Source organism: Mesocricetus auratus, unplaced genomic scaffold, assembly GCF_017639785.1.
Source record: "Mesocricetus auratus isolate SY011 unplaced genomic scaffold, BCM_Maur_2.0 Super-Scaffold_100006, whole genome shotgun sequence".
Lineage (NCBI taxonomy): Eukaryota > Metazoa > Chordata > Mammalia > Rodentia > Cricetidae > Mesocricetus > Mesocricetus auratus.
The window spans coordinates 84,652,172-84,669,664 of NW_024429190.1; the positions used below are offsets into that span (position 1 = coordinate 84,652,172).

General features: G+C 44.0%; 1 long non-coding RNA gene across 1 annotated transcript; it reads left to right on the plus strand.

Annotated features, from left to right (window-relative positions):
• Positions 1 to 11,219: 11,219 nt before the first annotated feature.
• Positions 11,220 to 17,092, plus strand: LOC121140714. The gene is made up of 4 exons (XR_005877635.1): positions 11,220 to 11,369; positions 12,200 to 12,248; positions 14,017 to 14,129; positions 16,957 to 17,092. It is a non-coding gene; the product is annotated as an uncharacterized LOC121140714 (long non-coding RNA).
• The last annotated feature ends 401 nt before the right edge of the window (positions 17,093 to 17,493 follow it).

Below are 17,493 nucleotides of genomic sequence, written 5' to 3' on the forward strand. Positions count from 1 at the left end.
ATCACCCTTTAAAATTGCCACAAACCACATAAAATACCTTGGGATAATGCTAACCAAACAAGTGAAAGACCAGTGTAACAAGAACTTGGAAGATAAGTTAGGGCTCTCCAGAGGGGAAAAAAACCCATAGGACCAGTATTATATGTCATTCATTCATAAATATGTAACACACAGTCAGAGGGGGTGATTAGCCTAGCTTTTAAGTAAAGAGTTCCATAATAACATATAGTCTGTAAATCTGCTAGTCAACAAGCAGAAAGCCTCAGAACAAGAGACGAGCATGGAGATCCAGGGTAAAAATAATGGTCTGAGAACTCCTTGGGGATCTGCTCTTTCAAGTTCAAATGCTGAATATGGAGCCTGATGTCTTTAGGCAAGGACAGCCCCAAATACAAACCAGTTTGAGAAAGTGAGCTCCTGCTTCTCTCATGTTTGTGTTCTGTTTGAGTCCCTACGTTATTGAACGGAGCAGCTCGTGTTCAGAATGAGACTCCTCCAGTCAGCTCACTGACCCACAAACCTAATAAAATACCTCTCCATGCAGACTGCACCAGTCCCAACAGAAGGCTTCTGAAGCAGGTGAAATGTTTATATCTTGATCTAATCATTGTTTACATAGATGTTTTCTACTTATAAAACCTTATCAAACTGTGTAGCAAATTTTGTGCTTACCAAAATTTCTATCTAGGCACTTTCCAACCCCGTCTAGTCAATTTGTAAGATTAATCATCATAAAAGATAAGCACTGATTTTACTCCTCTAATAACCTTTTCTCTTTTTAAATCAAGTTTGGATTAAATAGAATTGTTTTACAGATGATTTGGGGGGCTTAGAATATTTGACTCATAATTTTCTGTAGCAGACCGAGTTATATTTTTGAAGCATTTTATTTTGTGATTGCTAACTAGTTTATATGTTAGAATCCACGACGACTCATGTATTCATCTTAGTAGTGATGAACATTTGGCAATAAAATATATAAATATAATATCTTTTGGTGCAAACAATGTAGGGGGAAATGTCATTGTGAAACCATGGTGAGGCTTTAATGGATGTGTCACTGTCTGCTCTCTCTGCTTTGCTCTAATTGTTAGGGGCATGCATGATGTCAGTCTCTTCCTCCTGCTTGCTCTTTCTTGATCTCATCGCTTTCCTGTTGACCAAGGAAAAATTAAAGATGCAGAATCATTTTTGTCATGACATTCTGTCATTTTGGAAGCACTCAGCTGTGAGAGTGGGAAATCCTTCTCATTCCTTCACTGTAGGTAAGACATTGAAGTTCCTTGCTTTCCAGGCAACATGTGACTATTGTTTACTGTGGAGAAGTTATTTGCTTCTGGCTACAGGGAGCAGATGTGGATGAGGGAGTTGAGAATACAAAATACATCATATGGGTGTATGGAAGTTATCATTGCTTATCAGCTTGGCATCATCTAGGACAGTGGAATGGAAGGTCTTGGGCACGTCTGTAAGTGGTTATCTATATTAGGTTAATTCATGTGGGAAGATGAACCCTAAGTATTGGCAGTTCCATTCCTTAAATTGAGGACCCTAAGTGAAGTGTTGGTGGTATAATTCCATAAGTTGGGGTCCCTAAGTATTGGCGATACCATTTCACAAATGGGGGCCCCAGACTAAATAGAAATGAGTGGACTAGCTCAGTGGCTGAGTGTCAGCATTCGCCTCTCTCTCTTCCAAACTGTAGAGATAGGGGGGTCAGCTGGCACAAGCTCCTACCACCATGCCTTCACCATTATGGTGGACTCAGGCTTCAAACTGTAAGCCAAAAATAAATCTTCCTTTCTTGAAGTTACTTTGTCAGGAATTTTTGTCACAGCAAGAAAAGCTAAAGAGTTGTGTTACCTTGTCAATTCCCTCTCTTGACAAAAAGTAGTGAGTAGAATCTCAACAACCATGTATTGAATTATTATAACAGGAGCAATATTCAAAATACATACAATAGAAATAACACAGCTGTAACATGCCCTTGGCCTCTTGGTTGACAATGAACTATTTGGATAATTGAGGGCCATCAATGTCCTCTGCCCTATTGCCTAGTAGGCACTGTGCCCAATGCAGCAAGTGCTTTGTACTCTACAAGATGAATACTTTCTTTGCTTCACTGTGACAGATGGGGAAACTGAGGCTTAAAAAAAGATTAGCGCTCTCTCCCATGTCACACAGCTGAGAGGCATTGATGAAGGTTCCCTCTCTGCTCTGGGGACCCAGGAAGCCAAGCTCTGCTGCCATCCTCTGGAGACCCCATTCCAGCTTTTTCCATATTGGATGTGGACTCAACTCCGGTGACTCCCTGGGTTGCTCCCACGCCTCCAGTGTGGTTTGGACTGCTGAGGTGTGCTGTGTCCTACATGGGACAGCTGCTCTGTCCTTTACCTCCCATGCAGGCAGCCATTGTTCGATTATTCTTCCTTCACGAAGTAAGACTGCACATTAAATCCTTTATTTAATGTACCTGCACAATGTATCTACAGACATCCTAGAGCTTCAGTTTCTGTTCAGAATACTGCCTAACACAAAGACGGAGGCTAGGGTTAATTCTTGCAGTCTTAATGAAGGAAGAAACCAGTCAATCTGTGAAGAAGTGGTCTTCAATCTTCATGATGAAAAAGCCCCGAGGCCAGGCCTGTGCTTAAGCAATTGTTCTGGAATTAATGTGAGGTTTTTAGAGGACCTCAGCCCAGACCAGCCTTCTAGCCTAAGGGAGTAATTTTCAGGTAATCATCACAAATCCTGACTCCATTCCTCTGTGAACATTAAACAGTTCTGTCTGACCACAACTTTTGAACTGGTTCCATTCAGAGCAGAACAAGTAGCTAGACTTGAGTGAGAGTTAGGTGGTACTGACTTGATGTCCCTGTCTTCCTGGACCCACTTCATTAGAAGCTTTGTTTCTCTGCTGGCGGTGACTCCAAGTTACCACCTGTGGTCCGCAATCTCAGTGATCCTTGACCATTTGCAGAAATTTTCTCTCACAGGTGAGAGACACAGGACCACTGACATTCCCATTCTAGCCTCTGCCTTCTGGGAGTCCCCAGGCTGTGTGACATCCCCAGCTGTTCCTCTCATCCCTTCTCCTTGCTTTCAAGAACATACAGAAGTGTGTGATGAATGGGATGGTGTCACCAGAAGAAGAACCCTTTAAGCAACTGTCTCAATCTGACCCCCACTACCAATTTTCATCCTCACCCTCCAGTTCCTGTTCCCTCGAGATCACCCGTTCCCCACAAATCTCATCTCTTCTTCTCACGCTCCTACTTTTCTTCTGTCTGAATGATTGCCAGACATTCATCACCAACTGACTCCCCAAAATTCATTAGCTGTCCAGACAGCCTCAGGCATCAGACACTGAACAAATCATACACAGCCAATTACAAGACATAACTAAACCCAAGCCGGGTCTTCTCTCCCTCCTTCCCTCCCTCCCCCTTCTCTCTCTCTCTCTCTCTCTCTCTCTCTCTCTCTCTCTCTCTCTCTCTCTCTCTCTCTCTCTCTCTCTCTCTCACACACACACACACAACCAGACCCTGCTTTTAGACAACAGTTGTTCCACAATTACCCTTAGAGAATCAATCTAAGTTTTCCTCGTTCTTCTCAAGAACAGTCGGACTCCAGATGGCTACTCCTGTCAACAAACAGCCTAAGTTTTCCCTCCTACTGCCTATTCCTCAGGGTGGGGTCTCTCCCCATCCCTGGTCTTGGGACCCCTCTTCCCAACTGCCAAGGCCATGAACCTAAAAAATTCAAATGTCCATCTGAGAAAAAAATTCTAAACTCCTTAAATTTACCTCTGTCCTTAGGCTCTCTGTCCAAACAGATTTCAAATTAAATTTACCTCTGTCCTTAGGCTCTCTGTCCAAACAGATTTCAAATCAACTCCAGACTGCTTCAACAACTCCGGTGTTTCCTCAGAATCTACAGCCCCAGCTGTTTCCTCAGAATCTACATCCTGGTCCAACCTCACAGACTACACTTCCCTAGCCTCAGATGGTACTGTAGAGCCTAGAAATCTGACTGACACAGCCTTTTCTTCCCTGTCTTGACCCAGCTTTCCTGGGTCCCCTAACAACACCCCAATGTCAGCAGGAAGCGACCAGAGAGAACAAAACCCACTCAGCCAACGCCCAGACACCCAATAATAAATCAAAAAGGTGGGATTGAAGGGACTCTAGCCAGCCCAAGGGGGTGGGCATGGCTATGCCAGGCCTTGCCTTTCTATCCCATTCTCTCTTCATCGCTATAAAAAATGTTAAACTGCATTCCTAAAGCTAGCCACCAAGATCGATTCCCTTATTTGCTTACTTCAAACCCCTGAGGCTGACCATCGAGGTTCAGCTATCCAAGTATTGAAGTCCAGAAGTCAAAAGCCACTTTGGTTCACCTAATTAACATGCCCAGTAAAAATCAAACACCTCAACCTAACACGGGATTTCCCCTTTTACCTTTATAAACCGTCATTTGCCTATGGGTTACATCTGTCTCCTCTCTGTCCAGAGGCAGTCCTTTGTCTCTCCTGGTGCAAATACCCCTGTCCCCTTTCCCTTGTTCCCCCCTGCCCCCTCTTCCTCTACTCCCGTCTCTGTCTCTTATTCCCTGTCTCTTATTTCCCAGAGGGGAAAATAAACCTCCTTTGTGCTGAGCACTTGATCTTGGGGGGTCCTGAGCTGATACCGATCTCCTACAAGAGGAGTCATGGAAGAAGGCTTGGCTGGTGAGGTCAAGTCTGTATCCAAGCTTTTCCATAATATTCACAAGCACAGACGAAATCGTGTTCCTAGGCATCAAAGAACATGTTCCTCACAGCTAAGTCCCAGGATTTGTGTTAGCCTTGCCACTGCTACCTAAAACACTAACCCACTACCACCCGCCATGCTCATGATCATGACAGTTGCTGTGCAGGGGGTGTTCATTCTGTGTTTGGGCATAGTGCTTACTGAGACACATACCATACCTCATTCATCCTCAGAGTTTTAGCTTATGAACTTAAGCAGCACAGTATGTGGTGGGGTTTTGCTTTTGTCTTGCCACTCTCTGGAAAATACCTGTAGGCTCTAAAGTAGGGAAGTCAGACTCACAGCACTGCCCCGGAGGAGATGGCCTTGTCTCTAGCAATGGTGAGAAGATGGAATACTGATAAACTGGCCAGCGAACGTGCAGAAACCAGTCAAAGAGGAGTGTGATGCAGACAAGGAGCATTCTTTTCCATGAGCACCTGGCCTGGATGGTGGTACTGGCACATTAGCTCCGAATGTTCTTGCTTCCAAGGTCACTGAAGTCAGAATGAAACTTCACATCACCAGTGTCTGTCTGTCTCTCTCTCTTTGTATTTTCTTTGAATGTTTCTCAATTCCTTAAAACATGTCTTTTTCTAGAGTAATATTAAATCATGTGGAGATTAAAATGCTTTGCTCATTTTTTGGTCTGCAATGAATCCCCTCCTACCCCCACCTCCAACCCCCAATAGTGGTGTGTCTTTGAGTTCCTTACTATTAAAAGCTAATAAAGTCTTGCAAGGGGGTGGAAAATGGCTTGCTCAGTAAGTGCTTACCACCCAAGCATGAAAGCCTGAATTCAGAACCCAATACCCATACAGAGATTTTGGCATAGTGTTGCACATGTCTGCAATCCCAGCTCCAGGGAGACAGAAAGATCCTGGGAGCTTGCTAGCCTGCTAGTCTAGCTGACACAGTGAATTTCAGGCTCAGTGAGAGATCCTATCTCAAAAAGATACAGTGAAATGTGATTTAGAAAGACAACTAATACTGAATTCTTACTCTACACAGATGTGTACACCCCACACACTTACACACATACACACACACAAACACACACACACACATGCACATGCACACCAAAAGAAAAGAGAAAAAAAAAAAAAGAGCTCTGAGTTACTCAGTAAGGGAACTCTCTGCAGTGACTGATAAGGATATTTGACAGAGATGGCTACTGAAGCCCTCAGATTTGGCTACTCTGTCTGAGAAACATAGTTTTTAATTTTGTAAACCTCCCATGAACAGACGTTTAAGCATCCATCTGTCACTAGTGCTGTCAACTGGCTAGCAAATCCCTAGTACAGTTTGTTCACAGGAGTGAGTGACAATGACGTCTCAGTGTCACAACACAGAGCAACTGGTCAAAAGCATTGACTGATGGCTCAGTGTGTCTGCAGCATCATCTGCCCCAAGATAAAAATGGCTTTCAGTGCAACCACTCGGCAGGGCAGGGGTGGGGGTGGAGGCAGGGAAGGGGTGTGGAGTAGGGGCACTAGCAGAAGATTCTGCGCATGTCCTGAAACTTGGGGCAGAATCAGCCCCTGTCCTCCCAACCAGACATGCCTTTCAGGCATAAAACCCATGCATCAGCAGTGTGTGCAGACATGCGGGTGTGTAAACCAAACTAACTTCTCTCCGTTTCTGTCACCATTCTCAATCCAGACACATTTCTTCCCTAGAGGCTCCAAACTTGTATAAGAGAGAAAGACTCTGTCACACCCTGGGAATCAATGGCTGCCATTTTCCCTACAACAGTGATATCCGGGAACTTCCTGCTGTGTGCGAGCAGACAGCTGCACGAAGGACACGAGGCAGCATCGGTCATCTGGAATTTGATTTCACAACTTCTAGACGTAGGAGGAGCAGACTATGAACCTTGTTGACATAAGCGAAGCAGTGATGTTGGTAAAACTTTATTTAATATGATAAAATAGTACAGATTAAACACACATTTCTCTTTATATGTAACTGATTACTTTTTTTATAATCATAAAGCCAACAGTAGGGGCTAGGGAGATAGGTTTGTAGGTAAAATGTTTCCGCACAAGCATGAGGTCCCGAGTCTGAGCCTCATAACTCATGTTTTTAAAAGAAGCTGGACATGGTGGTGCATGCTTCCAGTGTCCTCACTGGGGAGGAAGGCAGGAGCACACTGGCTAGCAGCCTCACTTACTTGGGGAGCTTCAGGTCACATGAGAGAGCCTGTCTGGGTATATGGGGACTGATACTTGAGGTTGTCCTCTGCCCTCCATACATGTGTTCATGTACATGCGTATGCAACTACATATATACCCACAAGAGCATTTGCATGAGTGTGCACATGTACACACACACACACACACACACACACACTGGCATGCATGCACACACACACAAACAAACGTACAAATAAATAACTAAAATATGAAGAGTTCCACAATTACAATAAAATAAGGATGTTGGTAAGCCTGGACTCTACAGTAAGGCTTCTCAGTTTGGGCCTTATTGACAAGTCTTTGCTCTGTTTGGATGGGTAACTCTTACCTCTAATCACTGTTTGCCAACAGCAGTGCCCCAGTCCTAAAAGTTGTACGAATCAATAGTATCTCCAGATGTCATCCAGAAGCTGTCTCCCATGGCTCATATGCACTTCTCTGAGAAGGCAGGAATGAGAGACACCTAGCTAGTCCAGTCCCTTCTCTCTGGTAAGCTCCCTTTTGTGGCTTCTGTTTTCCTAATGGTTTTGACCTTGGCAACCTAAGATTCTTGTGTTTTTCAAAAATTTTCCAGAATATCTGTCTATGATCATCAGTATCAGATGTCTAGTTTGTTTCCAGTTCTTAAGGATTTGTGCAACAACAGAATTTTTGAAACTGGAGTTTTCTGTGTAGCTTCCCCTGTGTAGCAAGGGGAGAAATGAAATAAGGAGGATACAGAATGAATGTTCTTGGCCTGCCAGAGACAAGTGGTGATGGGAAAAGAATACAGACTTCCTAAGATCAGTAGTATTTTTTTATTTATTTAAACAAAATACATTCTAGGGGCTGGAGAGGTGACCTAGGCATTAAGAACACCAATTGCTCCTCCAGAGGGACCAGAGTTTGATTCCCACCACCCATGTGGCAGTTAACAACTGCTGGCCCCATGGGCATTGTACACACATAGTGCATAGACCCCACACACACAAGATAAAAAATATCATTCTAGCAAAACAAGTCTTTACAGGTCCAACCATAACACTGCTGTTTACATCCACCAACCTATTTTTTCAGGTTTATTTTTTCTCAAATGTCAGTCCAAACAAAGCAATGTGACTGCTTCTTTATACTATACCAACAAATTATCAGGGCCAGACTTTACACAACAGGTGAAATAAATGTCTGTGTTGCCAAGGAGTGATTCATTCCTGAGAGGGTCTGGAGAACTCTGAGCTCTACTCAAAACACCCCTCAAACCTGCACAATTTTCTCTTTGTGGAACAGGAGGGAAAGCCACCTCTCATATTTGAACCTGACACCAAATGCTCACTACTAATTCGGAGCAGGCAAACTCAGTAACTCTTCAGGGGATAGCAGGAATGGACTCTGAGAGACCACTCGAAACTCTGGAGTCAAGCGAAGTATTCCTTAGTCATTTCTTATTGGTCCACTTATATTTGTCCTTCTGGAACATTAAGCTACTAAAGGCTGATGTTTGTGTAGTTCACTTTGTGGGTACCTACCTCTGCACAGAAGAGGAGCCCAGAAGCATGTGTTGAATTGAACTGAATTTGGTAAATTCACTCACAATCTTTTCATGTCATGTAAAGTGAACGGACTGAGGAAAGATGGTGGGGGAAAGGAAGAACAGGAGAGAAGAAATAAAACCATGAAGGAACACAGGAAGGGAACATGCTGGAACATTTGCTCATATGTGTTTACGTACCAGAAATTCTTAAGAGATGTGATATGCCCTTTGAAACTATAACAGGGTTGTAAAGGATAGTTGCCTCTTCGAAGATAAAGGTCATTATTATTAATGAGAACTAAATTAGTACCATTCTCCTCCTGTCCCATGGTTGTAAAAAGGAGTGGAGAAAGAATGCATACTGCAACTTAGGGTACGGATAGAGCTCGTTTCCTGTCCCTTTTTGATTCAAAGCTCTGCTATTGCCTGAGTTTTTCTGTGGCCCTGCTTGAGAGGATGAGGGAAGACAAAGCATGTCTTTATCCTTTGGCAGCTATGACTTGACTGGTGTGTGAATGGTCTCCCTTTACAGCAGGAACTTGGGTCATGTGAAGGCATTTCCTCCAAATGTGAGATTCGTCACTCACATCTGGATTTTCCATCATAAAATAGATTCTGCAGCACCCCGCAGCTCTTTCCACTGGATGGTCCACGAAGAGCCAACCATACCCACTGGCTCACAATGGCTGATGAGAGCTTGGCAAGAACAGTCAAAATGGAATGAGCCTTGATGTGTGGTAAGAGACACTTCAGATGACCACAAGAAAGGTTTCCTTACCAGTGAGGAAGCCTGACAACCAGACTCAAGACACACAGGTCACATAGACAACACAGGTCACATAGGCAACACAGGTCACATAGACAACACAAGTCACATAGACAACACAGGTCACATAGACAACACAGGTCACATAGGCAACACAGGTCACATAGATAAGACAGGTCACATAGGTAGCACAGGTCACATAGACAACACAGGTCACATAGGCAACACAGGTCACATAGGTAGCACAGGTCACATAGACAACACAGGTCACATAGGCAACACAGGTCACATAGACAACACAAGTCACATAGGCAACACAGGTCACATAGACAACACACGTCACATAGATAAGACAGGTCACATAGGCAACACAGGTCACATAGGCTACACAGGTCACATAGACAACACAGGTCACATAGACAACACAGGTCACATAGGCAACACAGGTCACATAGGCTACACAGGTCACATAGACAACACAGGTCACATAGGCAACACAGGTCACATAGGCAACACAGGTCACATAGGCAACACAGGTCACATAGGCAACACAGGTCACATAGGCAACACAGGTCACATAGACAACACAGGTCACATAGACAACACAAGTCACATAGACAACACAGGTCACATAGACAACACAGATCACATAGGCAACACAGGTCACATAGGCAACACAGGTCACATAGACAACACAGGTCACATAGACAACACAAGTCACATAGACAACACAGGTCACATAGACAACACAGGTCACATAGACAACCACATGAGAGATGCAGCATTAGTTACTTTCTTATTACTCTCTCCCATGACAAGACACCAGATAAAAGGGATGGGAGTAAAGGTTCATCTCAGTTTACAATTTGAGGAAAAGACGACTGACCAGGGAGAGGAAGTCACAGTGGCTGCTTGTCACATTGCATCCACTTTCAGGAAGCCAGGGATGAAGAGCACTGGTGTTCAGTTTGCCTTCTCCTTTTCATCTATCCAGTCTCCATCCCATGGAATGGCACCACCCATGGTTAAGGCAGTCTTCCCACCTCAGTTAACCCAACACAAATAATCCCTCACAAGCATGTCCAGAGGCTAACACAATTGTTACATAATTTCTCGAAGGCATACTCAGGGACTGGTCTCCTAGACAGTTTGGCATCCTGTCAAGTTGATAAGGAGTACCAACCATCTTAGATGCCATGATAGAATCTGAGGTTTTTGAGGCAAAGTGTGTGCAGAGAAGAACCCTTTGGTTTTACTCAGTAGGATTTTAGCACTTAATCAAACAGGTAGACGGAATAGAGAGAACACACTCAATACTGGAAGTACAGTCTAGACAGTTCAGTGGATGACCAAGTCCTAAATGCTCACACCTCTAGTGAGTAGGTAGGCTTCAAGGATTTAAGTTATCTATTAAGTTCTCTGGAACTCATTTTTAGAGAGTGAAAAGAGCAAACTGTGGTTGACTGAGGAATTAGACTCTTAAGCAAAGAAAGAAGCCAGGTCCTATATACAGACTGTAATTCCTACCCTAGGACAGGAGGATCCTGAGCCTGAGGACAGCTTGGACTGCTAGCATGTTCAAGGCCTCCCTGAGCTCCATAGCAAGACTGTCTCAACAAAATGACACTAAGCAAAAGCAAAGAGCAAAGACAAGAGAGGGACGGTGAAACTTTGACAATGAGGGATGTTTCAGAGGCCCCGGAACTAAAACCCCACAGCCACTCTGTCCAGGACATCAGAGCTCCAAAGTAAGCCCTGGCGCATGCAGGGAGGGCACAGCACCTGCCGTCTGGCAGACCTAGGACTATTCCCACTGACTTCCTAAGGTCAGAGCCTGTATGGAATGGTGCTCTGAACTGCTCTGAACTATGAACGTTTGATGATGGGTGCCTTTCCCTGGCTCACTCCCTCTATTATTTATCGGACCATGAGCTCTGCAGATACCAGGCTGTGTTAGAGAAGCTGCTTGAGAGCACACCTGAAACAGAAGCCAGGGAGGTAGGCAATTGACCGATGAGGTACAGACGATAGCCTCATTCCCAGTGTTATCGGAGGCATCATGGATACCACATCTACTGATTGGCTAGAAGCACGGTCCAACACCACTGGTGAGTTCATAAGTCGTAGCTTCCCCCAGGATAGGGGAAACACCATTGAGGTACTTTACTATGAACCAACTTTCTCTATTTCCCAACCAAGAGTATATGGAGTGGACCTGCTTATTATTTTTCTAAAGAATAACGATGTGAAGAGGAATGGAAAAGATTAAAATGGTAAACATAGGCAGGTGTGTTGGTGGATGCCTGTGATCCCACCACCCAAAATGCTGGGGTAGGAGGGTCACTAGTTCAGGACAAGCATGGGCTCCATAGCAATAACCTGGAGAAAGGCAAACACAGGAGGTGAGAGCAGACTGGAGGAGTGATCCATTGGAGGAAAAGGGGAAGGTAGGGAGCCAGAGGCACAGGGCAAGATTCCCTGGATTACCCGGAGCAAACTTAATCAGCCTTGTGGGCTTGAACAGAATCAGCCCATGGGATGCAATGTACTCTTTTTTTCTACTGGTTACTGATTAGACATTGGGTTTGAGATCAAAGTGCCTTAATGCAAGTGATAGTCCAGACTCACTTCTAGCCAAGAATCCAGAGGTAATTCAGGCTTCAGGGATGGTTTGCTTTGCTGAGAAACTGCAGAAGCACCTCAGCTCATTTGCAAGTAGACTTTGTCAGTTTTATTTGCTGCCACAGACCCTTCATGCTTTCTGATATTTTTTAAAGAAAAAAACAGCTAGATTCTCAAAGCTCTTCTCTGAAATTATATCCTCATCTATCATTATCCATTATGTGGGAAAGGCAAGGAAGTATAGAAATGCTTATTCTTTTAGTTCCCAATTCAGCTTATTTGGGAAGATCTTTACTTGTCATTTCTTTTTTGATAGTGATACAGTGACTCTGGAGATGCCCTGAATGGAATTAGAGTCTGATGAGGTAAAAGAAAAAGCCACTACGGTTGCACAAGGGGCTGGAGACAGGTCCTTTCCCTATAAAGTGCCTTGTGGTGGGATTCCTAGAAAATAATTGGCCAATGGCTGGAGAGGGAGAAAGATCTTAAGTGGTTGTTAATTGTCCTAGAATTCTGAGCTATCACCAAGTAAATGATCTCATTATTGCCTTAGAGGATACCCACATGGTTCACACTGCAGAACCGATGGCTGGCTGGTAGGGAGAAAGCCCCACACCATTGGGTGTCATAGACTCTGCTCTGTGCTAAGATTTGTGACACGAGGTCAGCCAGAGGGCTGCTTTTCCTACATAGTGACCATTTCTACAGGGAAGACTATGAGAAAATTAGTATTGCATAAGAGCCATCTCAATAGGAACAGAGTCTTATTACCACATTGCCATCATTTTAACTCCTAAGAAAAAACTGGACACAGAAGCCTATGGTCTGTGTATTTGTGTCACGTAAATGTTAACTTCTATTTTCACATTTGCCTTGAGTTAAGGTACTAGCATAAGAATTGCTGAACAAGGTTGAGGCAGGAGGATTGCAAATCCCAGGTCAGTTTTGTCTTGGAAGGTAAAACAAACAAGGAGCTGGAGAGTCAGCTCAGCAGTTAAGAGCACTTGCTGCTCTTGCAAAGGACCAGATTAGGTTCCCAGTGCCCACAACCAACTGTAACTCCAGCTCCAGGGATCCAGTGATGCTCTCTCCTGATTTCTGCAGTCTCCTGCATGCACACGGTATGCCTATATACAAAAAACAAGCAAATGGTAAATAAATTGCGGCAGTACTATTAGAAGAGGTATACACAGTAACAAACAAAATGTATTTTGTAACAGTGGACTTCATAACCTCTCAAAGAAACTTACATTTGCTGGACCAGAGATCAAATGCTTGATATAAAAAGAGTAATGTCAAAGTCTGCTACAAAGTAACAAGAGTAAACTGCAAGATAGAAGGGCAGTAAGATATTTAAGTCTGTTTTCTTATTTCAGAAACATTAGTATCTATAGTGACTCATCCTGCAGCTGCCATTAAGAATACCAGCAATACTAATTTCTGACAGGGATGTAAGTGACTACAACCTACCTATGCAGCCACCTATGATTACTATGTGATCATTGTAATCACCAACACACGGCAACTCACACAAGATCTGCACACAGAAAAGACATAAAAATAGGAGAGTGTATATTAGTTATTGTTCTGATGCTGTGGTAAAACACCAGGACTAAAAACAGCTTAAGGAAGAAAAAGTTTATTTTGTCTTATGGCTCCAACAGTATAGAGTCCATCTTGGCAGGGAAGGAAGCTGACCACATTGTATCCACACCCAAGAAACATTGAGCAAACAGTTATTGGGGTGAGGTTAGAAACACTCAAAGCCTAACCCCAGTGACACCCTTGCTACAGGAAGGCTCTGTCTTCCAAAGGCTCCATAAGCTCCCTAAACGGCATCATCAGTTGGGGACCAAGTGTTCAAATACTTGAGCCTGGGTGAAAATGTCTCATTTAAGCTGCCAGAGAGAGGCTCGTTGGAAAGAAAGAAGTTATCAGGGGTGGGGATAAGACAGGGTGATGAGGGGTATTGTGGTGGTTTTTGAGTAGGAATGACCCTCATTGTCTCATAGATTTGAGTGCCTTGTCATCAGGGCCCGGCATTGCTTGAGAGGAATTAGGTGGTGTGGCCTTGTTGGAGAAAGTGTGTCGCTGGTGTTGGGCCCATAGTTTCTTTCTTCCTGCTGCCTACAGATCCAGATGTGAAACCCTCAGCTTCTTCTCCAACAACACATCTACTCGTGTGCCTTCATGCTCCCTGCCATTATGACAATAACTGATCTTCTGAAACTGTAAGCCATTCCCAGGTAAACACTTTCTTTTATAAGAGTTGCCAAGAGAACACTGACTTGGACAGATGTGTGTAGTCACAATACATTATGTACATATATAAAAAGGGGGAAAAGAAGGGGAACTAAAACAATACTTAGGAAAATGTAAGTTTCTATAAATATAATGCTAGGTGGGTACCCTGTGATCCAATATTCTACTTCTAAACATTACCTAAAATAAATGAAAACGTGTTCCCCAAAAGCACATGTAAATCATTCACAGCAGCTATGTTTATAGCCAAGAACTAAGTTAACCAAAAAATGCATTAACACATGAACAATTAATTGGCTGCCAATGCTGACCAATAAAAATAAAGTAATGGTGTACACAGTAGAGCATGCGTACATGAATAACACAATGCTAAGCAAAGGATGGCGGACACAGGTGGAAACTTCCATCCTTTATATGAAGACAGAATCCATGCTGAAAATCAAGAGGGTTGACTAAGGACAAACACAAATGTGCATGAGCACGGAGGGCATTTGCCGTTCTGATTATGGTCAAAGTTAAATGATCAAAACTCATCAAAGGGCCATGCATTTTCCTCTCTGTAATTTGTACTCCAGTAAAGAGAAAAAAAGCAAAGCAACCTGTCATGGTCATAAAAAGGAAATGTATGACCTTTTCAACTTGCTCTTATCTCCTTAATATGACCTACTTTAAAATGAATTTATCTTGTGGACTATCCCGCTGTCACACTTTAGGCTGAAAGTACACTTAATGAAGCCAGGCAGAGGTCCACAGTTCACCTCTGTGCTTTCCGGTGTCGATCTTTATTATTATTTTTTTCAGTACAGGATCTCATTATGTATCTCAGACTGTCTTGGAACTCACTCTGCCGACCAGGCTGGCCTTGAATGAACTAACAGAGACTGACCTGCTTCACGTGGTCACGTGGTTGATCTTTTTTTTTCTTTTCTTTTCTTTTCTTTTTTTTTTTTTTTTTTTGGTTTTTCGAGACAGAGTTGTTTCTCTGTGGCTTTGGAGGCGTCCTGGAACTAACTCTTATAGACCAGGCTGGTCTCAAACTCACAAAGATCCTCCTGCCTCTGCCTCCTGAGTGCTGGAATTAAAGGCATGCGCCACCATCGCCTGGCTTTTTTTTCCTTTAAATTTATTTATTTTTATTTTGTGTGCATCGGCGTTTGGCCTACATGCATGTCTGTGTGTGGGCGTCGGGGCCTACATGCATGTCTGTGTGTGGGCGTCAGATCTTGGAGTTACTGACAGGTGTGACCTGCCATGTGGATGCTGGGAATTGAACCAGGGTTCTCTGGAAGAACAGTCAGTGCTCTTAACCATTGATCCATCTCTGCAACCCCTGATCTTTACTTTTTAATCCTAAATGTAGTAGTTTTTTTCAGTGCTGAAGATCTAACCCAGTCACTCACTTGCTAGACAAGGACTCCACTAAAGAGCCACAGGCCCAGCTTTGCTTTCTTCTTAAGTAACTTTAAGTATTTCAGGATTGTTTGATGGGCTTAGGTACTGCCTCATTAATTGGATTTTGAGTTAATAAAGGTGGAGTCAGAGAACCTGAAGGAATCAGTTTCGTCTAACATGTAGGTCCCAAGGGTCAAGCTCAGGTACTCATATTTTTTCTATAGTTACAAATGTAAAGAAAGATAAACTGGCTTTGCCTCAGAGTCAGTCTTCCTAGGGTTACTGAAATCAATTCACCGGTGATTTGGTGTCGCGCTGTCTCAAAGGTGATGGATATGATGTCTTTTAAGTAAATTACCTAGCATACAGCCAGCAGAGTCAGTCACTGTGAAACAAGGGTCATCAGGATGATTTCCCTGTTGTGATGAAGCCTAAGCTCCCTGGAGACTGGTTCCTTAGAAGCAAGATTTGAAAAATGGTCCCTTAATTCAGTTTGCTATCAAATAATTTCCCTCAATGTGGAGAACTATGAATCAGTAGAGTTCTGGCTCGGTCAGTCGAGGGCGAGTCTGGACCCATTTGTGGTTGAGCTGTGTCCATCATTCTCATCTCCTTCCCTTATTGACACTCCTCAATCAACTAACCTGACAGTGCTACCCTGGCATCCTGTGCTTGGAAGCAGCTTGGTAATTAGCAGATACGTATGTAGTCTGTGCCTTTGTGGAAAATAACATTGTTTGCTGCACTACCAATCAGGCCAGAGCTGTAACTCTAAGTATGGGTCAAATTTTATACTTTTGGAAACCCCAATCTCTCTCTCTCTCCCTCCCTCCCTCCCTCTCTCTCTCTCTCTCTCTCTTTCTCTCCCTCTCCTCTCTCTCCTTCCCTCCCTCCCTCCCTCCTCCCTCTCCCTCTCTCCCTCCCTCCCTCCCTCCCTCCCTCTCTCCCTCCCTCCCTCTCTCTCTCTCTCTCTTTCTCTCTCTCTCCTCTCTCTCCTTCCCTCCCTCCCTCCCTCCTCCCTCTCCCTCTCTCTCTCCTTCTCTCTCTCCCTCTCTCCCTCCCTCCCTCCCTCCCTCCCTCTCTCCCTCCCTCCCTCTCTCTCTCTCTCTTTCTCTCTCTCTCCTCTCTCTCCTTCCCTCCCTCCCTTCCTTCCTCACTCCCTCCCTGTCTCCCTCTCTCCTTTGCTCCCTCCCCCACCCTCTCTCTCTCAAACTTTCATTTTACTTTTTGTCTGTTTTTAAAAGACAAGATCTCTCTTTGTTGCCTAAGCTGTCCTTAAACTCAGTATGTAGCCCACTCTGTCCTTGAACTCACTGCAAATCTTCTTCCTCCATCTTCTTGGAATTATAAACATGTGCTACCACCCTGGGCCCATTTTCTTGAAGTGAATGTAATTTCTTTTGCTTTCATCTCTTCCAGCTTTGCATGAGGGATGTTGTGCATGAATCAGAGACAGAGAATTTCATGTGATGTTCTTCTGAAGCAGGTCATTATTTTCTTTAAAATGCCTTATTAAAAAAAAAGACTTTCCAAGAACAAAAACCAGAGACTCGTGGATATGCTGGATGGGGGCAGAAGGAACACAGCCAGAAAGAGGCAACAGGAAGCAGGACCTTATCAGGCTGCTCAAATTGCAGGGAACCTCAGAGAAGGGAGCTGTCAGAGGCAGAGATGGCGGGATAGACATAATGATGGTCACAACCATTGCCTCCACAGCGGGAGCTGAAAGCTACGTCAGGTTCGTAGACACCTGTGGTCTGCTGGCCCTCTGGGCACACAGGCAAAGTTAGGTGTGGTCTCTGCATAGTTCCTCTGCTGTCTTTATGATGTCTTCAGACTGTTGCCTTTAATTGCCAGTTCGCCACTCTTAGGGGACAAAATAGCTGCTGTGCTTCAAGGCATCTTCCACTCAAGGAAAAAAGAAAAAGCGTATTGTGTGGGGACATCGTTAGACTT